The 26,130-nt window shown below is 48.4% G+C and overlaps 1 protein-coding gene across 3 annotated transcripts in view; it reads left to right on the top strand.

Moving 5' to 3' along the window:
* Positions 1–26,130, top strand: part of LOC123356447 (transient receptor potential cation channel subfamily V member 6-like) — an 83,023-nt gene that overhangs the window by 18,617 nt on the left and 38,276 nt on the right. Inside the window, exon 1 of one of the 3 annotated variants that reach the window (XM_044999728.1) lies at positions 3,207–3,264. The exons of the other annotated variants lie outside the window; for them this stretch is intronic. The gene's annotated coding sequence lies outside the window, so the exon portion shown is untranslated. Of the gene's footprint in view, positions 1–3,206; positions 3,265–26,130 lie in introns of those variants that run through there. 3 annotated transcript variants of the gene reach the window in all.

Below are 26,130 nucleotides of genomic sequence, written 5' to 3'. Positions count from 1 at the left end.
CAGTGACGAACTGGAGCTAGGGGGTAGGGCGGGGTCATGGGGAGCTGCACCCACCATTTTTTTTCGATGGGTACTCCAGCCCCAGAGCACCCATGGAGTCAGCGCCTATGTCCTGACTTCTAGTCCAGTTCCCTGTCCCCTGCATTGTGTAAATGTCAAAGCTCTGGTGCAGAGGGTGAAGACCTGAAGGTGATGTGAGACTCCTCAGTTGCCCTGGCAGGTGTCTGATGTGACCCATGCTGGCCCATTCCAGAGTATCTGGTAATCTGCAAACCTCTTTGACCTACATCAAGGACCCCCTGTTGCATGATATAATAAACGGGGGAGGTAACGTAGTGCAGTGATTGAGCATAGTGAACAATGTGACCTGCTTTGTGCAGGCACCATGGAGAGAATGTGAGTTGTGAATGCCTCTTGTTTTTTCTGTGCAGCTGGTCTGAGCCAGTTCTACACTTTTATGCAGGCCCCAAATAGAGCCACTGAATGCTTGTGTTCACGACCCGTGTGTCTCTGGTGTATTTGCTGAACAGCACCTTAGTGACAGAGTGGCACAAGTATGAAACCTGGTACAAGGTGCTGTATTGTGGGGGTGTTGCCAATGGTGAGGAACAAAGCAACAAACACCCACCTATCTGCTGCTTTATCATGCTGGGATCATTTTGTTGTGACTCTGAGTCACTCACAGATATAAAAATGAAAGGGGGGAACCGCTCCAGGGAAAATGTTAAACTGAGCTCTTTCGCCCAGGGCTTTTCAAACAGCTGAACCAATCAGAGAGCTCACAAGAAGAACCAGTTCTGTTGAAAATCCATGAACCTGTTTCAAAGTAATCTAAGAAGGGCTTGCATACATCTTCCAGTACAATTGCTAATCCCGATTCTGGGAGTTCGGCACATGGTCTGAAGGAAAGAGCAATTAGGGTGGTTTCCTAGCAGTGCAGTTTAGTGTAACTAGCACAGGGTGGGGATTCCTAAATTTGAATCCCAGCTCTTCCACTGACTCACTCATTGTGTGGCCTTGGGTGCGTCACATCACCATCTATGGTGGTATTATGGTTCTGGCAAACCCAAATGAACATGCCTGAATCCATATGAATCTGAGTCTTGTCTGGGCTTGCAATGAAATCTGAATGTAGGAAAAAGGGGTTCACTCCAACATGAAGATCTTTGAATATTGGAAGTTGTGCATCAGTTCTGCTGAAAACACTTTAAACCCAGTCGAAGCAGAACCTGGAAGAATTCACACACCCCTAGCATGAACAGCTCTCACTGAACATGAGTCATTTAAGGCATGACCAAATGCTGCATGTGAACTAGGTTTACACCCAAGGTAAACAGAGCAGCAGGTAGAACAGATTTGTTATGAGTACTGGAGCTTGGTGCCACAGTTCTCCTGCCAGTGGAGAGAGTGTAAGCGCATGTGGCAAAATTTCTGAGAAAGAGAAGACAAAGGCTTGTAACCTGATTGTTACTGTAAATGCTATACCATTGGCGCGGTGACAGTGCTGGCTACAGCTTTTCTTAGGAAGATAAGGTTGCATGATGTGTAGTGTCTCACTGGCACTGGCAGGCTACAATGATCATGGATTACAGTAAGAACTGACAGTGGTTCATGCGAGCAGACTGAGCTCTCGAGAGGGACAGGGAATAGGATACTCATCCTTTCAGCAGTAGACCCCATTTCCAGCCTCGATCCATGCTGAGGGTAGGGCAGGACTGGATAACTCAGTAAAATATGAAATTTGAGGACAACATATCCAATGTGGCTGGCAGATGGCTAAAGAGGGAGTGGATGGTTTAGGGAAATGGGAAATAGAGCCTTTCAGCTCTAGGACACTGGTTCCATTTTGGTCACTAGTTTGGGGGATTAGGTTTCTCAGAAGATTAGGGAATGGGATACATACTCTTTACCCTCTAGGGTTCTGTTTCAAATCCATCCACAGGATCCAGCATACAACAGAAGTGGACCCAGAGGCACTGTTGGGTTTTCTATGCTGAGGTTCCACATATTCCTTTCCATAACTCCACAGTCCAGGTCAGGACGTAGGGAGACCCTCTGTGGTGACGCTAGGCAATACAGGCTACATTAATCAACCTGGGAGGTATAGAGCCAGAGAGAATAACAGGTTCTGTCTGGGTCCAGCAGATTCAGCAGAGAATCACCTTTGTGGGCATTACAGCAGAAGACTATTCCTTCCCTGCACTGGCTGGCACTCTGGCATGCTCTCCCCTTTCTCACTGGGTATGTGCTAGTAACATTCCTCAGGCTGTGATGCCAGATGGTTTCCTGTTCAGCTGGCTGCTTTGGGGCGTGCTGATGTTTATTAATTATATGTTGTGGGTTGTTTTGCTTATACTCCTGCTCCTGTAATTATTGATATGGCTCTCACTGGACTGAAGGTCATACATTCAACCACTTCCCCATAGGGTGGCTGGCACCCAGAGGCCTTCACGCATTAGGGACATAGGATTGGAAGGGACCTCCTGGATCATCGATTCCAGCCTCCTGCAATTGCTGGTGACCCAGTCACGTTATCCCATTCATAAATGTATCAAGCTCTATCTTTAAACTACCTGGGTTGTTTGACTCCACTACACCTTTTAGGAGGCTGTTCCAGAATGTCATTCCTGTGACAGTTAGAAATCTTCTAATTTCCAGCACAAATTTACTCCTGGTCAGTTTATTCCCATTTGTTCTTGTGATCAACATTGCCCTTAAATGACTCTTCATCAGGGGTAAACATCAGGGAGGGTGAATTGATAGAGAACAATTAAATCCCCTCCCAGCCTTCGGTTTCCTAGGCTAAACTGGTGAAGCTCGTCCAGTCTCCTCTCATGAGATAGAACCTCCATTCCCTTGATCATCCTGATCGCTCTTCTCTGCACCTCTTCCAGTTTGAATTCATCTTTCCTGAACGTGACCTCCATGATTTTAGCCTGCAGCAGTCGGGAGCTGCAGGGTCCCCTGCTGACGGTGGGGGCAGGGATCTCCTAGGCACCCCCACTGCCTCTGGTGGCCCTGTAGCAGGGTGCTGGTGCAAAAGCACCTAATTAGCCCCTGCTCAGCCAGCCCCAATCAGGAGAACTAGATTGGGGCTGGGGAAAAGGCTGGTGCCTGGCCTTTGGAACTGGCTGCACCTGGGGGCCTGCTCGTTGAAGAGCTATAAAGGCTGGCTAGCGGCCAGTGCAAAGGGGGGAGTGGTCAGGGAAGGGGTAGTCTCCAGGCTGAAGGGAGACCCCCTGTAAAGAGGAGACAAAAAGCCTTGTAAGTTTGTACATAGTATCACTGGTGGTGGGAACTGTTTGTAAATAAAAGCCACGGGTGCTGCAGTGGAAAAAAAAAAAGCCTCACAGTGCTTTCTTAAGGGGGCACAGACCCAGCAGGGGGTGGCCCAGGAGAGGACCCGGTTACAGGCCCCCAGAAATCCAAGCCACTGCAGGTGGTGGTGGTACCCCGCAGCTTTCAACTGCCGCAGGCGGTGGGGAATCCCCAAGCTCCTGGTGGTGACAGATAGTCGGGGCCCCTGGAGCTGTGGGTGATGGGGAATCTCACAGCTCCCAACTGCCACAGGTAGCAGGGGAACCCCCAAGCTCCCTGCCACTGCAGGCCCCTGGAGTTGCAGCAGCAGGGGTACCTCACAGCTCCCTGCTGCCATGGGGGGGGGCACCCCACAGTTCCCAGCCATTGTGGGTGGTGAGAGGACCCCTGGAGCTGTGGGCGGCAGGGATACCCTGCAGCCTCCAGCTGCTGCAGGTGGTGGGAGCCCCACAGCTCCCAGCCATGGGTGGCAGGGGACCCTGGATCTCTGACACCTGACCCTTGGTGGGGGCCCCTGGAGCTCCTAGCCACCATGCAGCTGCCCCGCCACAGGCAGTGTGGAGACCTGCAGATCCCCATTTTGTCATGGATATTTTTAGCAAAAGTCACAGACAGGTCACAGCTTCCATGATTTTTTCTTTATTATCCCTGTCCCTGACTTTCACTAAAAATATCCATAACAAAATCTTAGCCTTAAAAATTGCATTAATGCCATAAATAAATTAGATATCAGATTAAGTAAATGGTTCCTCCAAGCTGCATGACCAATGCTCTGGAAGTGTCCTGCACATTAGCCATTTGAAACCTCCTCACCCAAAAGACCTTTGTACTGGCTTTGTATGTGTAGGTGCGAGTGTGTGATACTGCCTTCTAGTGACAGGCTCTCAGAGACGATAAGTAACCTCCTAATTAGTCTGAGCTAATGAAGCTCTCTTTTAGGCAAAGGCCTGTGCCTTTGGAACTGAAGAGCTGGAGTGTTAGTCAGGGGCAGCTCTATGTATTTTGCTGCCCCAAGCACGGCAGTCAGGCGGTGCGCCTGCAGGAGGTCCGCTAGTAACGCAGATTCGGCGGCATGCCTGAGGGAGGTCCTATGGTCCCGCACCTTCAGCGTACCCGCCACTCAATTGCCACCGAAACTGCAGGATCAGGGGACCTCCCGCAGGCATGCCGCCGAAGGCAGCCTGACTGCTGCTCTCATGGCAACCGGCAGGCCGCCCCCCGCGGCTTGCTGCCCAAGGCACACGCTTGGAGCGCTGGTGCCTGTAGCCGCCCATGGTGTTAGTCCAGCGGTATGTGACAGAGTGTGATATCTTTGTCTCTGTTGCCTGCAGAGGAGCATGGATTCACTGTAGTGGGTGTTCTAGAAACTGACAGTGTAAAGTGGTAACCAGTTAGAAAAATCAGCGTTGTTGTTGTTATGTGAGGGGAGAACATGCTTTGAGGGATACCTGCTGACATCTAGATGGTGGCTGGGAAAGACATTAGAGCAGTGGTACTCAACCTATTTACCATTGTGGACTGCATCCAACTATATATACACTACCTGTATTGGCCCTGAGTATGTCACATGGGCCGCAGCTGTGTGCTGATTGGGCCAGAAGCAGACCCGCAGGCCGTGGGTTGAGAACCACTGCATTAGAGGAACATTGAGTGTGTGAGGCCAATTCAACATGAAGATCTTTTCTTAGGCACTGGAATATGAAACATTTTTTTCATCTTTGTCTCATGTGGCCTGAACCTACTGATTACGTTTGCCTTGTTGTATCTGTTTCCCCTTTCCTTTGGCTCTAACAATTGTACTGAAGGAAGGTGTCACTCATGCCCTAAAGGCAGAGTGAGACCCAGGGACTGGCAAACTGGTTCAATAAAGCTAAATACTCATCCTTTCACCCTCCCTTAATCCCTTGCAGATTTCTAGGGCTGAATGCAGGCTTACCCTGCTTTAAGTTTCTAAAATGTTTGGTAACTTTTCTTCCATGATTTCTTAGATCACTGCCTGTCTAGGCATGTCCTGATTCTTAGGACTGTAAAGCCAGGGAGAGGAAAAAATGTGTTTGTGATATATCTTTGTAATATTTCCTGTTTTGTCATCCCAAGCATTCAAAAATCTTGAGTAGAGCTGGTTGAAAATTTTCCACTGGAAAATGCCAGTTCCTTGAAATGCAAACTTTCTGTCGGAACATGTCAGTTTCAATAAAATTTTATTTTGGAAAAACAAATCGAAATGCAGCATTAAAATGTTCAGTTTTCACCTTTTCAGAACAGACTGTTTCAATTTTTCATTTCAACATTTATTTTACATTATATTATAAAATACATTTTTAAAATTGAAATAACATGGTTATCTACACATTTTGATTTTATTGAACCTAAACAATCTGGGTGACCCAAAATGAAATTTTTCCAAAAAATCATTTAGTGGGAAATTGCAAAATTTTTGTTTGTTTGTTTTTCCAATCTGAAACAAAAAAAATTGAAATAGCAAAATTTCCCGCAAAACATAAATTCTGGTTCCTACAGATCTCTAAGCATGAATTGGGACTCCAAAAACCATGAGATTGGCTTAAAAATCATAAGCCTTTTAAAAATAACTTCAGGATTTTTAGCTTTGCCTCCTAGTGTTCTGGCCTTAAGGTTTCACATTTTCAACTTTTTCTTCACAACCATGAGAGCTAGAAATTACATTTTTTAAATGAAAGCTGAGATTCTGACCTAGTCACATGAATCCAGGAGCTGGACTTTAATAACAGTACCAACTGTCACGAGAGTTAGTAACACTGTATTTCATCAAGGACTGATAGCAAAAAGTGTTGGCTATATTGTATGAGAGTTTTGTGGGGGTATGGTGATAGAGCCTTGGTTTTTCGCACAAAGAGGCTCTTGTGTTCCCCTCCAGTAGGAAGCTTTTAAGATTCAACCTTCACAAAATTAGGTTTCCAGAGATGAAAGGCATAACCCCAATGATGATCTCGTCTTCCTTCATCCCATTAAGTGGGTGAGTATGTGATCAGACTGTGCTGGGTTGTGTTTCCTTGTTTGGGGATAGTTAGCAATTTGTTTTCTGTACACAAAGAGCAAAATATCCAGTTTAGCTTTAGAGCTAGATTAGATCAAGATTAAGGAAGAAAATGACAATAGACAAAAGCAAAGTCCCCATGAGAGAGCACTCTGTAGGCAGGGCCGCCCAGAAGATTCAGGGGGCCTGGGGCAAAGCAATTTTGGGGTCCCCTTCCATAAAAAAAAATTGCAATACTATATAATACTATATTTTTGTGGGGGCCTGGTGCTAATTGCCCCACTTGCTCCCGCCCCACCACGGGCGGGCCCTGGGAAAAATAAACCTTTTGCATCTTGGCACAAACCCAGTTTTGAGAGAACTTCTTTACAAGGTATCACTGGTTCTCAGCATCAGCTAGTGTTAAAAGGCACTAAAGCTCATTAAAAGGGTTGGACAAATATTTTCTGTCAAAACTTTTTCTGGATCGAAAACTAGGGGTTTTTAGAAAGCAGAAAAAAATCATGGGCAATGTCTGCTTTCCTTCAAAATTTGTTGTTTTTTTTAATTGACAAGTTGAAATTAGCCTGCTAAAACCTGAATATGGTTTGGGGTTTCAGAAGTGTGTGGCCAAATATTTGCTGTTTGCTGTGTGTTTGTTTTTATTGTTTCTTTAAACATTCTGCTTTAAAAAAATCCAAAACTTTTGAACCACCTCAGCTTGTGACCAAACGCCTGAGCCCATCCAATCAGAGATTTCTCCAGGTTTCTGATACTCTGCTGGCTTCCTTGACTCATATCTGTCTCCATAACTTTGGGTTCATTTAGGTTAGAACATAAGAACAGCCATACTGGGTCAAACCAAAGGTCCATCCAGCCCAGTAACCTGTCTACCGACAATGGCCAATGCCAAGTGCCCCAGAGGGAGTGAACCTAACAGGCAATGATCAAGTGATCTCTCTCTTGCCATCCATCTCCACCCTCTGACAAACAGAGGCTAGGGACATATTCCTTACCCATCCTGGCTAATAGCCATTAATGGACTTAACCTCCATGCATTTATCTGTTTCCTAGAGACTGGCTCCATGGGGTCCCTCACAAACTGGACATGGTTACTGTGGGTTTGTCTTTAGTATAGCTTATGTACATATTCCACAAACTGAGCATTTGAGCTTGTTCCAGAATCTGGGATGAGCCTATGTTGTGAAAACTGAAATGCTCCAAATAGCACATGCATGTGAATGGACACAGGGTGCTAAAATTAAATTAACCCAGGAGTTCTCAAACTGGGAGTCAGGACCCCTCAGGGGGTCACGAGGTTATTACTGGAGGTCACGAGCTGTCAGCCTCCACCTCAAACCCCACTTTGCCTCCAGCATTTATAATAGTGTTAAATATATTAAAAAAGTGTTTTTAATTTATAAGGGGGGGGGGTTGCACTCAGAGGTTTGCTATGTGAAAGAGGTCACCAGTATAAAAGTTTGAGAACCACTGAATTAACCCCTCTGAAAGCTCAGGGAATGCAGGGGAAGGGGGTCTCCCTTGGTAGGGTTGGGGATGATATTGCTCTTCTCATGTGATCCCTCCCCCAGTGGCTAATTTTAAATGAAGCTACCCTCCCCTGCCATGAATCTCCTTATGGCACTGAAATTAAATATAGACTATAATTTGGCATTTGAGAAGTGAAAGGGATGGTAGCCCTAATGGAAAAGCTAACAGCTTGGCTCTTCTGCAAGCCTCAAACTGCTGAATGAGCTTTAGGGTAGGGAAGGCTGTGCCTCCCAAACAGCCTGGCCCTGCCCCCTATCCGACCCCCCAACCACTTCCTGCCCCCCAACTGCCCGCCTCCCCTCAGAATCCCCGACCCATCCTGCTCCTTGTCCCCTCACCGTCCCCCAGAGACCCCACCCCCAACCACCACCCCGGGACCCCACCCCCGTTCCCTGTCCCCTGACTGCCCCCCCAAACTTCTGCCCCGTCCTTGTCCCCTGACTGCCCCTGGGACTTCCTGCCCCTTAGCCAACCTCCCCTGGCCCCAGCCCCTTACCTCCAGCTCCCCCCCTCATCCGGAGCTTCAGCACATCCAGGAGCATCCCTGGACAGCTGCAGTGTGGCTCCGGTGGGGCCTGAGCCCCTCCCCGCTCAGAGCTGCATGGTAAGGGGGCGGGGCTGCAAGTTCCAGGCTGAGCAGAGGGAGCTCAGGCCCTGCTGGAGCTCGCAGCCCCACCCCCTTACCATGCGGCTTTGAGCGGGGAGGGGCTCAGGCCCCGCCGGAGCCATGCTGCAGCTGTCCAGGGACGCTCCTGGATGTGCTGAGGCTCCGGGTGAGGGGGGAGCCAGGGGTAAGGGGCTGGGGGGTCAGGTTAGGCTGGGGCCGGGGAGGGAGCCTCAGACATTCTTATGGGGGGCCCCTGCAGAGCCCAGGGCCTGGGGCAAATTGGTCCACTTGCTCCCCCCCCCACCCCCCGGGCGGCCCTGTCTGTCTGTATGTCTACACAGCACCTAGACACCTGCAGCTGGCCCATGCCAGCTGACTCGGGCTCACAGGGCTTGGGCTATTGGCTGTTTCATTGCTGTGTAGACTTCCAGGCTCAGGCTACAGCCCGAGAGCTGGGACTTTCTCACCTTGCAGGATGCTAGGGCCCAGGCTCCAGCCTGAGCGTGGAAGTTTACATGGCAGTGAAACAGCCCCTCAGCCTGAGCCTCATGATACTGAGATGGCTGGCATGGACCAGCCACTGGTGTCTAGTTGCTGTGTAGACATACCCTGTGTGTTCACTGCAGAGTTAGCCCAGGATCTTACTTGTCCCTAACCCCCCCTCCCATCCACACATAAAAACCCCTCTCAGCCGAGTGTGGTGCAGCTTTGGACTAGCTGGCCTGGCCTGGGGCTATAGGCCAAAATTTGAGTGAGGCTTTCACTTGGCTGGTAACCTCCCCACTTTGCAGTGTGAAGATACAGGCTTAAACCACCCGAGTTCTGATAGTCCTCCAGTGCCTTCTCACAATTCCTCCCATGTGTCCAGAAGGACAGACACATGCTCCCACAGTTCTCTGGGAAAGAATTATAGAGCAGCTCAGCTTGCTGCACTGCTAAGAGCAGTGGGATGTGTCCCCAAAGGTCTTAGCAACCCACATGAGGAGTGCAGCATTAGTGAGATCACAGTAGGTAGCTGTCTCGGCAGTCAAGCAGAGTTCCTAGGCATTTAAAGGTTCAATGCTCAGAAACTAATATCCCCTCGCCTGGTTGCAAAATTAGTCTGTGCTGCATTTTGTTTCCCAGCCAAGCTGGGGAGTGTGGATTTTGCATGATTCATTGAACACTGGTGGAGGGGTGGACTATAGGCTTATGTGAATGGTTTTCCCCCTCTCACTGCCACATTATCACAGTGGAAGGGGCAGGCTCTTGTTTTGTTAGCTTTCTGGCTTTGCTTTTGATAGCTATCAGCCAGGCAGAGAAGGAGGCATATGCATCATAATTCTTTGGTAAACTAGCAGAGAAGGTCTCCTCTCTGGAGAAATACTGGGCTAGGCAGACTGAACTGCCCCACTGAACCTAGATGCACTCCCTCCAGGTGAGGCTTGGGTCATACTGGGAAAAGCTACAGGGTGTACTGGAAGCTTGCACTGTCTCTGCCAATTCTATACCAGTTTTTAGGTGAGCAGAGAGCTTCAGGCCTCAGGGGCTGGTGTTCCTTCTACCTGCACCAATAGTCACTTCATAGCAGGTGGCCGCTGGATGAGTCCTAATCCCCTGGGGAATTGTACTGTCTCTTTATTCACTGGGGAAGGATGGAGCATGACAGCACAGAGGGATGAGTCTCTAACTAGGGGCAGAGAGAGCCAGATTGGGGAGGGGGACACTTAAGAGCAGCTCAGGGGTGCAGCACGCAAAGGCATAACGGTACCTACCTCTTAAATAGCACATTCCATCAGTTGATCTCAAAATGCTTCGCAAAGGATGTACGTATCATTATCTCCATTTCACATTTGGGGAAACTAAGGGCAGGAAGTGCTAATGTTTCACCCCTTCCACCTTCTCTTCCAGTGACCCTGAACTGCTGTTGCACACCTCTTTCCTAAATCACCATGCCTCTGGTGGGGCAGGGGCCTGGAGGGATTGGGTCTCTGGAGGGCTCTATGTAGGGGAGAGGACTTTGGAGCATGAAGACACTGAAGAGTGGGTGTCAGGCTGGAGGGCTGCCCAGAGCAAAGGGGACCAGAGGAGGAGGGGGATGCTCAGCATCAGTTTTGGAGTGCAGCAGGAGGCAGAGGAAAAGCACCAGGTGATACAAGGCACCCAAACCACCTTAATTCTGCCCTTTAGAAATACTCTGAGATGATCAGAAACTCAGATTGCCTTACCCATCTATAGCAAAGAGTGCTATCTAATGAGGGACCAAAGCAAGCTAAGAATGCCTCCTATTCATCAGGTACAATCAGGCTGCTTTATGATCTCATGCTCCTACATCTATAGGTAGAAGAGTGTTTGACATTCCTGATTAGATAGATAACATTCTGAGGGCAAGTGTTCCTCCCTTCAAGAAGGGCCCAAGCTTGCATGGCCCTGAGGGCACTCAGTGTCTTACAGACTCAGGGCAAGTCAACAGTTAAAACGCTGCAGTGGAGCAGCTGTACCAGTGCAACTGTGCTGCTGTAGTACTTCAGTGAAGACATTACTATGCCTATGGGAGAACTTCTCCCATCAGCATAATTAATCCACCTCCCTGAGAGGCGATAGCTATGTCGGTGTGAAGCTCTCCCGTCGACATTGCGCTGTCTACACCCGGGGTTAGGTTGGTATAACTGTGTCACTCTGGAGGGTCGGTTTTTCATCCCCCTACATGATGTAGTTATACTGACATAAGTTTGAGTACTGAGCTGGTCTCAGTCCAGGCGGAAGCCAATTCTCCAAGTGTCACTGTATGTCTCTATATAAATACTCCATCTGTCCGGGGCATGAACATAGAGCATTCATATGGAAAGATCAAAGGTCCACAGTCAGTAGTGGAGATATGTTACATATTGTATGAAACATTATAAAAGCAGTGTTCGTGGTGCACATTTTTGATACTATATGTGCTGAGATGGGAAGATGGCAGACTGGTGAGGTAGTTTGGGTAAGCAGTGCCTTAAACTCTGTATTACTTGGTTTTCTAACATTCATTAGTTTTTTAACTCTAATATTCTTGAAAGGTAAAATCCTCTCAAACCATCGACATATGCCACCTTCAACTTGAATTCCCCCTTAGCAAAGGTGGTTTCATGTGAGATATACATACAGGAGACAGAGGAAAAAGAAGAAGAAAAATCAGAAATAAAATGAAAAGCAGGTGCCTCTGGAGTTGGAACAGGCATCTGTTTAACAGTACACAACACTCAACAGTTCAGGGTAAGGCGGAAGGAGCACCATCTACAACTGAAACTGCATCAGGAATTTAGAGAGACAAGTTATAATTATCCAAGCTGGATTTGGCCTGAACACTGAGCTCACACCCCAACTCCTGCAAAAAAAAAAAAAGAGTGAGGCCTGTGCTTGACCCCAGTGCTTCATGATCTGTTTAGTAAAGCCTTTTTTTTTACTGCCAGACTCCTGGCAGCTAAGGGTTAAAGTCAATTATCAGGTGATGGGGAAAGCTGAAAGACAGTTATTTGACAACTGAAAAGTAAAGGTCAATACTTTTCTTAGAAATGTTCTGTATATAGTGTACAAGCTGAAAATGCATAGCCTGTAATTAAAATCCATCCATCTGTCAAACCTATGTTAGTGTACCCAGGCAAAAGTTAGGATGTTCCTGTATGTTGGGTGGGAATGTTCAGTTACTCAAGATTTCTGGTCCCAAGTATCCCCTTTTATTAAAAATGAATACATATATAAGAAAATAACCTCTGCTTGGCTTCTATCAGAGCCAGCAGTATTTATATTAGAAGGTTCTGTGAACTGAACTGTAATGAACTGCCCAGCGTGGTGTCCTCTCCTGCATAAAATCAGAGTTGCTCAGCTGTGTGTCATTGGCCCTGTTCTGACTGCAGCTAAAGGCTCCAAAGGGTTGGAACTTGTGCTTTTTGGTGCAGGAGGATCTGAACTCTAACTCCACAGCTGCCGTGATGCTCCAGGTGGGCATGGTGTGAAATTTTAAGGACCCACACATTTGTTAATGAAAAAATCTTAAGTGGGAAGAACTTTAATCTCTCTCATATGTAATTGCCTCATCTTCAGGGAGGGAGCAAACTATCTGTGGCCATTCTGAGGCTTGTGGATCTGGGACACAATTGCAATGGAAAATACCAACATGGTAGGAATACAGTACTTGGATCTGTGTCTTTCCTTCCAAGATTATACAGAGGGATAGAATAACTCTGCTCAGACCCAAAGGACTCTGGCCAAGATTTTCAAACATGGCTGCCTAATGTTAGGCTCCTAAGGACATATTTATGCATCTAAACCAGTGACCTCACTTTCAAGGATGCTGAACACCCAACACCTCCAACTGACTTCCATCAAAAGAGAATGGAACCTTTCGTTCCAGTGGGCTGGGCTCCATCACACACTGTACACTTCCCGGTGCTTTCCCTTCTCTATCACTAATTGAAGCCTGCAACGGAGCTTGTAAAAGTCAGCTTCTGCTGACCACCCTTGACACTTTTCTATTGTGATCCACCCAGTGCAGCTGAGACAGGGGGCAGCCTCTGAATATCAAGATCAGTTTATGTGACCTGCCTTGTATCCTGCTGTATCTCTTAGCTGTACAGCTCCTGAGAGCAAGACAAAAATCTTCTGCCTGGTTCTGTCAGTGGCTTTTCTTTGAGGTGGAATATGTTATGCTTTCCATATACAAAGCTGGCTACATTTTGGCAGTGGGTGATGAATCCCTCTGTAAACTATATCAAGGCTGTGGGTTCTCTCAGGATGAAAAGCAATCTTTGAATCCTCTTCCAGCAGGGGGTCCAGTGCTGCCAGGGCTGCAGTAGGGGAATAGCTTTTGAGCTGTTGGCCTCCTGTTCATGTAACCAGCTTAGCCGGAGTGCTTCTAACTTCCTCCCTGTGACCTGTGTAAATATACCACAGATCAGATTTAATGAGTAGGTGTGTGTCACCAAAACCACAGACTTGCCTGAGGGAAACTCCCTGCCCTTTGAAATGCCATGGCATCCCTCACTCCTGGCTCCAGGAAGGGAAGGGGGTGAGGGGTTGTTGCTATTTTTGTTACAAAGATGATGAAAAATAGGAGAAATTTTTGAGAATACCAATGAAAATTATTAGTGGGCAGGAGGGACTGACATGTGAAGATAGATTGGAAACCTGACTATGTATTGTTTGACTAAACATTAGCTCTAGGGGGAATGATAGGCATCTACAAGGATCTGATGTGTGTAAACACCATAAAGAAGGGGGAGGAACTAAACAAGATCAAACTGAGCAAAGGGAAATCCAGGCTGCATAATTGGGAAACATTTCCATTAAGCGAGGTCTATTAGCCCGTGGAATAGTCTCCCCAAAGGAAATGATGAAAGACTGGTTGCTGGGATATGTCTGATGTGACTCTTTCAGCTCTTTTATGGACACTTTTTCAAACAACTGTCCCTTGTCATACAGCAGTCTAATCCAAAGGGCAGGTACTGAGTCTGGTTCTGATTTCAGCTACACCAGAGTGATTCTGAAGCTACTCCTGATTTATTCCAATATAAGTGAGAAAAGACTGGGGCCCATACGTTGCAAATTGACTGTAAAAGTGACATTTTGAAGTTCAATGTATTACTCTCCGTGATTCCAGATCAAATATGGAAGTAAGTAAGTAATATAGTGTTTTCTAACTGGTAGCCTTTGCAAACTTGACCTGGGCTCTGCTCTCAGGGTCAAGCTGGGATTTTTCCTGCTTGGCCATTATTAAAGCTTGACTTCAGATCCATTCCCCAGGTGAGTAGTGTACAGAATATTCCTCTTTGTACTCCTGAACTGAGCAACACTTTCAGAGCAGAAAAACCTCACATCAGACAGTTCTCAGTGAGCCCTGTAGTTTTTCAGACTTTTCTCACATCATTCAGGCCTCTGCTGCCACTCTATGGCCGTTACAATCACTGCAGTAGAATGGATTTTTTACTTCCTTTCTGCATGTGTGTGCCTCTACTGATCCCAAGCTGTTGAACTGAAATCACGGAATGAAGCAGCAAGAGGGAGCATAGTGCCCATATTTTAAAAAGTGAAGAAAGAGAACCTGGGGAACTACAGACCAGTCAGCCTCACTTCAGTCCCCAGCAAAATCATGGAGCAGGTCCTCAAGGAATTCATTTTGAAGCACTTGGAGGAGAGGAAGGTGATAAGGAACAGTCAGCATGGATTCACCAAGGGCAAGTCATGCCTGACCAACCTGATTGCCTTCTATGATGAGATAACTGGTTCTGTGGATATGGGTAAAGCAGTGGACATGATATACCTTGACTTTAGCAAAGCTTTTGATACGGCCTCCCACAGTATTCTTGCCAGCAAGTTAAAGACATGTGGATTGGATGAATGGACTAAAAGGTGGATAGAAAGCTGGCTAGATTGTTGGGCTCAATGGGTAGTGATCAACGTCTCAATATCTAGTTGGCAACTGGTATCAAGTAGAGTGCCCCAGGGGTTGGTCCTGGGGCCGGTTTTGTTCAACATCTTTATTAATTATCTGGATGATTGGATGGATTGCACCCTCAGCAAGTTCACAGATGATACTAAGCTGGGGGGAGAGGTAGATACACTGGAGAGTAGGGAGAGGGTCCAGAGTGACCTAGACAAATTGGAAGATTGGGTCAAAAGAAATCTGATGAGATTCAACAAGGACAAGGGCAGAGTCCTGCACTTAGGAAGGAAGAATCCCATGCACAGCTACAGGCTGGGGACCCACTGGCTAAGCATCAGTTCTTCAGAAAAGGACCTGGGGATTACAGTGGATAAGAAGCTGGATATGAGTCAGCAGTGTGCCCTTATTGCCAAGAAGGCCAACAGCATATTGGGCTGTATTAGTAGGAGCATAGCCAGCAGATTGAGGGAAGTGATTATTCCCCTCTATTCGGCACTGGTGAGGCCACACCTGGAGTATTGTGTCCAGTTTTGCTCCCCCCACTACAGAAGGGATGTGGACAAATTGGAGACAGTCCAGCGGAGGGCAACGGAAATGATTAGGGGGCTGGGGCACATGATTTATGAGGAAAGGCTGAGAGAACTGGGGTTATTTAGTCTGCAGAAGAGAAGAATGAGGGGGGATTTGATAGCAGTCTTCGACTACCTGAGGGGGGATTCTCTAAAGAGGATGGAGCTTAGCTGTTCTCAGTAGTAGCAGATGACAGAACAAGAACCAATGGCCTCAAGTTGCAATAGGGGAGGTCTAGTTTGGATATGAGGAAAACCTTTTTCACTAGGAGGGTGGTGAAGCACTGGAATGGGTTACCTAGGGAGGTGGTGGAATCTCCTTCCTTAGAGGTTTTTAAGGCCCAACTTGATAAAGCCCTGGCTGGGATGATTTAGTTAGTGTTGGTCTTTCTTTGAGCAGGGGGTTGTACTAGATGACCTCCTGAGGTCTCTCCCAACCGTAATCTTCTATGATTCTATGGAGGTGCACTGAGTTCCACACTCAAGGAACATCTCTCCCAGTGCCAAGCCATGCTAAGTGTGTCTCATCTTGGAGCACTAGTGTTTGCAGATTTTGCCTGTGTTAAAAAAATTCTGAACATTTTTCCTGGCTCAGATCAAATTAACTCAGCACTGCCCCTCAGATAAACTTCACCTCCAAATTTGAACCCGAACCCGAACCTTTATGTGGAGATTTGGATAAATTTAGGTAGTAGTAGAATTTTCATTCATTTAATTTCTGCAGCTGTCTCTGTGCTTCCAGTTTGTGAATGAGACTAGAGACACTAAAATGCCAATCAGAGGGCGAGATCATTGGGGTTTTCTTGCAAAAAGTAGCTTTGGGGGGAATATCCCATTTGCGTTGTCAGTTGGCACAGACCTTGTAAACAACCTTTAACCTGGCACCATGCATCATGATGCCATTGCTGCAATGTCAGTATTGCTTCATTGCTACAGGCAAGGAGCTAAAAGGAACCTCCCTTTTGAACCAAGTCATTAGGAACCATGTTGGTGCATGTCTCAGCTGGGAAACATCCCCTCTCTGAGCTGAGTCAGTAGAAGCAGCAGTGGGTGTGACTTGGTTGGGAGATGTCTCCTTCCCCTGAGCCACTCGTTAGGAGCCATGCTAAACATGTTAGCTGGGAGCTGATCTTTGCAGCTCTCCCAATGTGCTCAGAAAGAAATCTGAACATTTGTTGCTTCTTGAACTGGATGACCAGTCAAGGCCTCTGTTATCATGAATGAGTCCCCTATTGAGCCAGTCAAGTGTATTTTGGCTCTGATTCATTATTAACCCCCTCTCTACAAAACATCAGATTTCTATGCCTGCAATTTTTCAGCTGTCACTGTTTTATTTTACATTGCTCCTTATACAGCGCTCATCATCATAGTATCTGAGCGCCATCCAGTAGTACATTAAGAAATATGACTAACATTGTCATGTATTTGTTTTCTCATCCACTCCGCCAGAGGGAAGTGTATGCAGAGGCGTGTCTCATTTTGGAATTCACACACACACACATGTTGATATTGTTTATAGTAGAGAAGGCAAGGTCTAAGAAACTTTTCTTGCACTTACAATGTAAGATGGTGAGGTTTACAATGGTCCTTAGTTCCTGTGAGAACCTCAAAGTCCAAAGCCCTAGACCTCAGTGTATGTCTGAGAAGCCCTTAGAGCCAAGAGTGCAGGTGTCTCAACTAGTGGGGTCAAGAAAGTCTGTTCTGGAGAAGGTCCAGAATTTCTCGGCACTTGTTTAGAAGAAGTTGGATAATTACAGATATTCTGCTAGAAGGCTGATTTTAGATACATACATTGTTATAGTTATTGTAACATACATATATTGTTACAGGAAACATAATGGCTATGAGGGCGGATGAGAATTATGTACAGGTATTTAATAGGTATATAAGCCAAGAAACAAAAGGAATTCTTTAGGGAGGCCTGCGGGGGTATAAATAGAGAACAGGAAAATAAGAAAAGAGAGAAAATTAAGTCTGGATACCAGGGAATATTTCTTAACAATAAATGGTCTTTGAGTCTGTAGGATAGTCTCCCCAAGGGAAGTGGTGGAAGCTCCATGACTTGGAACATACCTGCACTGGCCTTAGGGGCTGGCAGTAGACATGACTTTAGACAACTCTGGCTATCTGTAGGTCACCTGGAGCCATCATTCTCGGAACTGCATGTCCCTAGGAAGGGAAAATAATCTTTCCAATTGGCTGGAAGTTGAATCTAGACAAATTCAGACTGGAAATAAGGTGTACATTTTTAACAGTAAGAGTAATTAACCATTGGAACAATTTACCAAGGGTTGTGGTGGATTATTTCAGGGAAATTCTATGGCCTGTGTTATCCAGGAGCTCAAACTAGACCACAATGGTCCCTTCTGACCTTGGAAGATATGAATCTGTAACTTCACAACCACTATTTTCCATTTGCAACATGAAATGCAGCTATTTATTTTTCTCCTGTGACAACCCTTTGCCCCCTCCTCCAGTGCTCCCATCCACACACACATATCTCAGAATTCATTCCTTCAAAGGAGGAGTCAGTTCCCTCTGAAATTCACAGGCTCAAACATGTGGCCTGGCTGCTTGGAGTGTGGGACACTTCAGGCCTCAGAGTTCTTGGTTGCTTGGAAGATTTCTTTCTTCTGTCATGTTCTCATTTAATTCCTTCCTGGCCATTTGGTGGGGGAGCTTCTCTCTTCCTCCCCAACTGCTGGGATAACATGGTGCTGTGGGGTAGGAATAGGGTTGCCAACTTTCTATTCACACAAAACTGAACATCCTTCCCTTGCTTCGCCCCTGCCCCTTCTCTGAGGCCTCTCCCCTGCTCACTCCATTCCCCTCTCCCTCCATCACTTGCTCTTCCCACCTTCACTCACTTGCTTATTTTCACAGAGCAGGGGCAGGAGGATGGAGTGCAGGATATGGGGGGTGAGGGCTCTGACTGGGGGTGTGGGCTCTGTGGTGGGGCCAGAGATGAAGGGTTTGGGATGCAGGAGGAGGCTCCAGGCTGGGGGTTGGAGCTGAGGGATTCAGAGTGTGGGAAGGGGGCTCCAAGCTGGGGCAGGGGATGGGGGTGTTGGAGGGGGTACGGACTCTGGGCTGGGGATGAAGGCTCCGGAATGGGGCCATAAATGAAGGGTTCAGAGTGCAGGAGGGGGCTCAGGGCTGGGGCAGGAGGTTGGGGTGTGGGAGGGGGTTTGGGGTGTAGGCTCCAGGTGGCACTTACCTCAGGCAACTTCCGGAAGTGGCTGGCATGTCCCTCTGGCTCCTAAGTGGAGGTATGGCCTGGTGGCTCTGCACATTGCCACTGCCTGCAGGCGCCATTCCCACAGATCCCATTGTCTGCGGTTCCTAGCTAATGGGAGCCAGCGCTTGGGGCAGAGGCAGCAGGCAGAGCCCCAGTAACTGCCCCTATGCCTAGGAGCCAGAGGGAGATTCTGGCCGCTTCCCAGGAGCCATTCAGAGCCTGGCAGGCACCCTGCCTGCCCCACTGCAGGCAGCCAACTTCTACTGGTCCAGTCAGTGGTCCCTTTTTGACCAGGTGTTGCGGTCGAAAACCAGACGCCTGGCAATCTTGTCAGAAATAAGGGGCACTAGCAGCAAAGCTGTGGGGTAGGGGGAAGAATGTGCATCTATATTTCATAAGTGCATGCTATGACTCCGCAGACAGCTGCAGACAAATGACCTAACTTGCAGGCTGGGGAATCTTGCTCACAAGTTGAATTTCTGTGGGGCTGTATCTTTGTTCTTCCAGAGATTTTACAATCTGCTTAGATATATTAAGATGGCATCTCTGAGGGAGTGCATCCAGAGCTGCCGAGCTGCTGGCTCTTCTCAGCTTTCTCTCTTTGCAATTGCCTCTTTCTTTCATTCCCCTGCATCAGAAGCACAGTAACCTTCCAGGCCTTCTTTGCATTCCAGTCAGCAGTCTCAAGCTGTTTGAAGGGGATGCCCAAGTCTGATCTTTCCCAGTGACTTTCTGGTGCATCTGTTGCATGGCTGTGGCTCGGAAAGTGGGAGTAGATATTTCCCTGGCCAGAAACGTACCACAGTAGACACCAGATTGAGATTCACTCCTGCTGCTTTCTGCTCTCCTTTCCCACCCCAAACCTGCTCCTTTAATGACATGTTTCAGAGAGACAGAGGGAAGTGAAGTTAGGACTGGCACAATGTGCTCAGTTGTCAGCCCAGGAGATTGAAATCTTCTGTCCCTAGAACAGGTACAGTATAGGCACAGCAGGGCAGATTGCCAGCATGCCTCATCCATCACCAACGTGCTTGAGCCCTGCAGTCCTTGGCCTTCTCTGATGAGGTTGACAGTGCCACTAGGGAGGGATTATGTTTTTTGTAGCATGAACATGTGTCTGCTAGGAGCTGAACTGAGGACTATTAGCGTGTTTCATACAGACACCACCAAAAAGCCATCACTATCATCTACAAATTATCCCAGCCAGCTCATGGCTCAGGTTAAATCCCAGGATAGTATATTTAGGAGGGAATGGTTTCTTCTTCAGTCACTGCAGCCCTTGCCTGGATATTATGCCTGGCATCTTTAGCCTAGAGTTTAAATGCATGCAGTACTGCTTGCTTTGCTGGGTTTTTATTTTATACTTCTGCTGAATGCCAAAGCTGATCTTTGCATTCTCTTAAAATCATTTTTAAAAGTTCTTTAAAAATATACTTAAGCTTTGTGTACCATTAAAATAGATGAGTTTAGGGGTGATGGTTTGAGTCAGTTCTTTATTTTGTGGTGTATACATCATTCTGTCCTGGGCTCTGATTGAGTAGGAGACCAGGAAGGAAGGGAGGAATCCCCCTTCCTCACACAAAAGGCCATGTCTCATCTCTAGCTCTCAGTCAATAGCTGGCCAACAAGGAATGTATCTTTTCCTGTGGTTTGTCTGGTCAATGAAAGCTTCCTCTTGATCTTGATCATTGGCTCATAGAGCTTTGTTATAAGCTCTGCCCTCTTTCACAAATACATTGCTTCCATCCCTAGTGAGGTCATCACCAGAGATGGATTGCACACTTGACTGGCTGATTGAATTTTATGGAGGCAGTGAGAGAGTTGGGAAAGACACGCAGCTTAGAATTTTTTGCTGTCCCTCGAGAAATTTTGCATCCCACTCTAATGGCACGAACATACTTTCCCTCCTTCTTCCCAGGAACAATGCTGCCTTCAAGGCTGTCATTACTCCATCTGACTCAGTCTGAGTTGCCACCTCACAGATCTCAGTCCTCCTTAGAGGCTTCCTGCAGCTATTGACTCTTTTGTGTTGATGCAGACCTCTGTGGGAAAGGTGCAGGCTGTTCTTGTCTGCCAAGGAGCATTCTGGACCAGCTTGTTTCGAGAATGGCAGATGCCTCATGGAATTTATTCAGCAGGACTCCAGGACTCCAAATATGCAAATATCTGAGGCCTGGTCTACACTAGGACTTTAATTCGAATTTAGCAGCGTTAATTCGAATTAACCGCGCACCCGTCCACACCAGGAAGCCATTTAATTCGACCTAGAGGGCTCTTTAGTTCGAATTCGGTACTCCACTCCGACGAGGGGAGTAGCGCTAAATTCGACATGGCTATGTCGAATTAGGCTAGGTGTGGATGCAAATCGAACGTAGTAGCTCCGGGAGCTATCCCACAGTGCACCACTGTGTTGACGCTCTGGACAGCAGTCCAAGCTCAGATGTTCTGATCAGCCATACAGGAAAAGCCCCGGGAAAATTTGAATTTCTTTTCCTGTCTGGCCAGTTGGAATCTCAATTCCTGGTTGGACATCGTGGCGAGCTCAGCAGCACTGGCAGCAATGCAGAGCTCTCCAGCAGAGGAGTCCATGCAATCTCAAAGTAGAAAGAGGGCCCCAGCATGGACTGACCGGGAAGTCTTGGATCTGATCGCTGTGTGGGGCGATGAGTCTGTGCTTTCGGAGCTGCGCTCCAAAAAACGGAATGCAAAGACCTACGAGAAGGTCTCCAAAGCCATGGCACTCAGAGGATACAGCCGGGATGCAACGCAGTGCCGCGTGAAAATCAAGGACCTGAGACAAGGCTACCAAAAAAATCAAAGCGGCAAACGGACGCTCCGGAGCCCTGCCCCAGACATGCCGCTTCTACGAGGCACTGCATGCCATTCTCGGTGGGTCTGCCACCACTGCCCCACCAGTGACCGTGGACTCTGAGGATGGGATAGTGTCGACGGGCAGTTCCTCGGCGATGTTCGCCGATGGGGAAGATGAGGAAGGGTTTGTGGAGGACGAGGCAGGCGACAGCGGTTACAATACTGCTTTCCCTGACAGCCAGGATCTCTTCATCACCCTCACAGAGATCCCCTACCAACCCTCCCCGGCCGTTAACCCGGACTCCGAATCAGGGGAAGGATCAGTCGGTAAGTGCTATAAACATGTAAACATTTATTTTTTTAACAAAACAGGAATAAAAACTATATGAAAAGAAGGTCAATGCATATAGGGATCGAACAGAAATCCTCTTGGGACAGTTCCACGAAGCTCTCGGAGAGGTACTCGAAAAGCCTCCGCAGGAGGTTCCTGGGGAGAGGTGCCTTATTGGGTGCTCCGTGGAAGCACACTCTTCCGCGCCAGGCCATCCTGAGGTATAGTGGGAGCATTGCCTCGACCAGCATGGCAGCATAGGGCCCTGGTCTGTGCAGGGATTCACGCAGCATGCGCTCTCTGTTTCTCCTGGAGACCCGCCTCAGGGTGATCTCGCTCGGCGACTGCTGCATCTAATTAGGGGAATTACTTTAATGTTACTATTGTGAATGCTTGACTTTTCCTTTGCATAACAATGACCGTCGTTTAACAGCCACGTGTTGTAGGCTGCAGAGGAAAAGCATACAGGGATCTTTCCCGGGGACAGCTGCGAGGGGCTGGAACAGGGTCAGACTTTATGCTTTCCAGATTGCCTGCAGCAGGAGGGCACTGCTATCCATTAACTGTTAAGCAGCTTAAAGTTTACGGCTTACCAGGCCTGGCTGCTACACGGATTCTGCTGTCCTGCCCCACTTGTCCGATCTCCAGTGCAAGACCCCAGGCAATGAAAGCGAATGGCGAAAATTCGAACTTGTCCTGAGAGCACATGAGATTAGGTGCCCTGTATGGTCTTATTCACAGAATTTGAGTAGACTGTGTTCAGTGTTCGCAAACATGTATCTTTGCAAGGAAATCACTTCCTTTTTCACATCACACAGCTGCGGCTCTTTCCCGAACTGCCCCGGCATCCCCCTCACAGAGGCTGGCGCAGATTAGGCGGCAAAAGAAAGACTCGGGACGAGATGTTTGCTGAACTGATGGCCTGCTCCAGAGCCGAGGCGGCCCAGCAGAGCCAGTGGAGGGAGACCCTCTCTCAGCAGCAGCACTCACACAGCGAACGGGAGGACAGGTGGTGGCAGGAAGACCAGCAGGCGACTCAAACGCTGCTTGGACTAATGAGGGAGCAAACGGACACGCTCCGGCGCCTTGTGGATGTTCTGCAGGACCGCAGGCAGGAGGAGAGAGCCCCCCTGCACTGTATCTGCAACCGCCCTCCCCCGCCACAAAGTCCTGTCCCCCCCTCACCCAAAATCACAAGAAGGAGGGGCGCTAGGGGCCGTGAAAACTGTCACTCCACCCCAGCAGAGCGCTCATGTAACAAACAGCTCTCATTCCCTAAAGTATGAGAATTGCTTGCCTTCCTGGCTCACCCGATCCCAAATCCCAGTTTCATCCCCCAGCTGTGTAGTTGAGTATTAAAAATAGTTTGCTGTTCATTACTGTTTCCGTCATGTTTCTTTGCAGAAGACTTTGTGTGAAGTGGGGGGAGGGGTTTGTTAATTGCATAGGACAGCCACCATTAACAGGGTACAGACATGGGGGCAGGATCAACAGCAGGTCACAGACAGAGTGCAGTCACTAGGCACCCGGGTCACTCTGCGAGGTGTCTGCTGCCCCAGGTCAGTCTGGGAGGTGTATGTTGCCCCAGGGTCCGAGCGCCTGGCATCCACAAATGGCAAGGCAGGCTGCCCTTACCATGCCCTTCCACCCTAGCCATGAACCTCTCCGATGCCCTGAGCCCCAGCCAGAGCCATCATCCCCCCACACCTACTCACCCTTCCCACACACCCCTCACCCCTTCCTGCAAACCCACCCCTTCCTGCACACCCTCTGGTAACCGTCCTCCCTCCAGAGACTGCTGTAGGAGCAGGAGCCTGTCAGTCCTCGAGTGTAGAAGCGGTCTGTACATCACTGCACACCGTACCCACCACAGTCTGCGTCCCTGTTGGAACCCTTGAATGAGAATTCGTTAGTAAAGAAAACTTTGTTAATTAAAAATGTTCCAATAACTTTATTTTTAAACGTCTGTTGGAAGGGGGGAAACCTGGTGAACGGGGTATGTAACCGCTGAAAAAAGTCAATAGTAACTGAAACAGGGGCAGGTTCAGCTTCTCTGTAAAGAGACTGGACAGTCATAGGTTACCCTGCTCTCTGAGGAACCTAGCTTTCAAAGCCTCCTGGATGCACAGCGCTTCCCGCTGGGCTCTTCTAATCGCACGGGTGTCTGGCTGAGCGTAATCAGCAGCCAGGTGATTTGCCTCAACCTCCCATCCCGCCATAAAGGTCTCCCCCTTGCTCTCACAGAGATTGTGGAGCACACAGCAAGCTGCAATAACAATGGGGATATTGGTTTCGCTGAGATCCGAGCGAGTCAGTAAGCTCCTCCATCTCCCCTTGAGATGTCCGAAAGCACACTCCACCACCATTCTGCACTTGCTCAGCCGGTAGTTGAAGAGCTCCTTGTCACTGTCCAGGGCGCCCGTATAGGGCTTCATGAGCCAGGGCATTAGTGGGTAGGCTGGGTCCTCGAGGATCACTGTAGGCATCTCCACATCCCCAACACTTACTTTGTGGTCCGGGAAGAAACTACCTTCCTGCAGGCATCTAAACAGACCAGAGTTCCTGAACACACGCGCGTCATGAACCTTGCCCGGCCACCCGACGTAGATGTTGGTAAAACGTCCCCTATGGTCCACCAGTGCTTGCAGCACCACTGAAAAGTAGCCCTTTCGGTTAATATACTGGCTGGCCTGGTGGGCCGGTCCCAGGATAGGATGTGAGTCCCATCTATAGCCCCACCGCAGTTTGGGAATCCCATCGCGGCGAAGCCATCTATGACGACCTGGACGTTTCCCAGGGTCACTACCTTTGAGAGCAGTAGGTCAACGATTGCGTGGGCTACTTGCATCACAGCAACCCCCACGGTAGATTTGCCCACGCCAAAGTGGTTCGCTACTGACCGGTAGCTGTCTGGCGTTGCAAGTTTCCAGAGGGCTATGGCCACTCGCTTCTGCACACTCAGGGCTGCTCGCATCCGGGTGTCCTGGCGCTTCAGGGCAGGGGCCAGCAAGTCACACAGTTCAAGGAAAGTGCCCTTACGCATCCTGAAGTTTCGCAGCCACTGTGATTCATCCCAGACCTGCAGCACTATGCGGTCCCACCAGTCCGTGCTTGTTTCCCGGGCCCAGAATCGCCGTCCCATAGCATGAACGTGACCCATTGCCACCATGATCTCCGCGGCGCGGGATCCCGTGCTTTGTGAGAGGTCTGTGCCACTCTCACACTTCATGTCCTCACCGCGCTGCCGGAGCCTCCTCGCCCGATTTCTCAGCAGCTGACTGTGGAAGAGGTGTTCGATAAGGTGCGAGGAGTTGATAACGGCCATAAGTGCAGCGATGATCACAGCGGGCTCCATGCTCGCAGTGCTGTGGCGTCCGCGCTGTCACTGACCAGAAAAGTGCGCGAACAGAGTTCCCGCCGGCGCTTTCAGGGAGAGAGGGCGGGAGTGACGGTTGAATGACGACAGTTACCCAAAACCACCCTCGACACATTTTTCCCCCAGCAGGCATTGGGGGCTCTACCCAGCATTCCAATGGGCAGCGGGGACTGCGGGAACTGTGGGATAGCTGCCCAGAATGCACCGCTTCCAATGTCGACGCTTGCCCCGTTAGTGTGGACTCACAAAGTCGAATTAGTGTCCTTAGTGTGGATACACAAATTCGAATTCATCAGGTCGAATCCACAAATTCGACCTAAGTTAAATCGAACTACTCTTGTAGTGTAGACATACCCTGAGGATGTAAATGCCAAAGAGGTTGTGGAATTATTTAAGATAATAACTAGGACTAATGGGGTAGCATTGAGCAAAGGAGAAATGTTCAGGCTGAATATCGGCAGGCATTCTGCAGTAGGGTTTTTGGCACCTTTCTTTAGAGCACTTAGCTGGGCTTGTCTGTTAGGATCATCTGGGTGTAACCCACAGGATCCATTTCTCATAGTGAAGGGCAGGAAATATGATGGACCCTGCCCTTTCTTCTAATATGATGGACCCTGCCCCACAAAGGGTGACAGATGGAATGGGATCCACATATATGCATGCAAAGGCTTCATTTCCACCTGTACTGAGCAGCAGGGTTGTGCAGGAAAACAGACTTGGCTCTCGGTGTTTATAGAATCTGCAGAGCAACTTGGTGGGTGTTACAGCCTCACTATCTTATCTGTCTTTTTTTACTATGGAAGAGATTGTGTTACTCACAGAACTGAGTGGCTGATGGCACTAGCTAGAGTGGTATATAGTGCAGGCACATGCGGAGCAAGCTTTCCTCTTCCTCCAGTGCACCTCATTTCTGACCTGCATTCCCTTGCTGCTT

The sequence above is a fragment of the Mauremys mutica genome, chromosome 1, assembly GCF_020497125.1.
Source record: "Mauremys mutica isolate MM-2020 ecotype Southern chromosome 1, ASM2049712v1, whole genome shotgun sequence".
Taxonomy (NCBI): domain Eukaryota; kingdom Metazoa; phylum Chordata; order Testudines; family Geoemydidae; genus Mauremys; species Mauremys mutica.
This window is presented reverse-complemented; position numbering and strand designations above follow the sequence as displayed.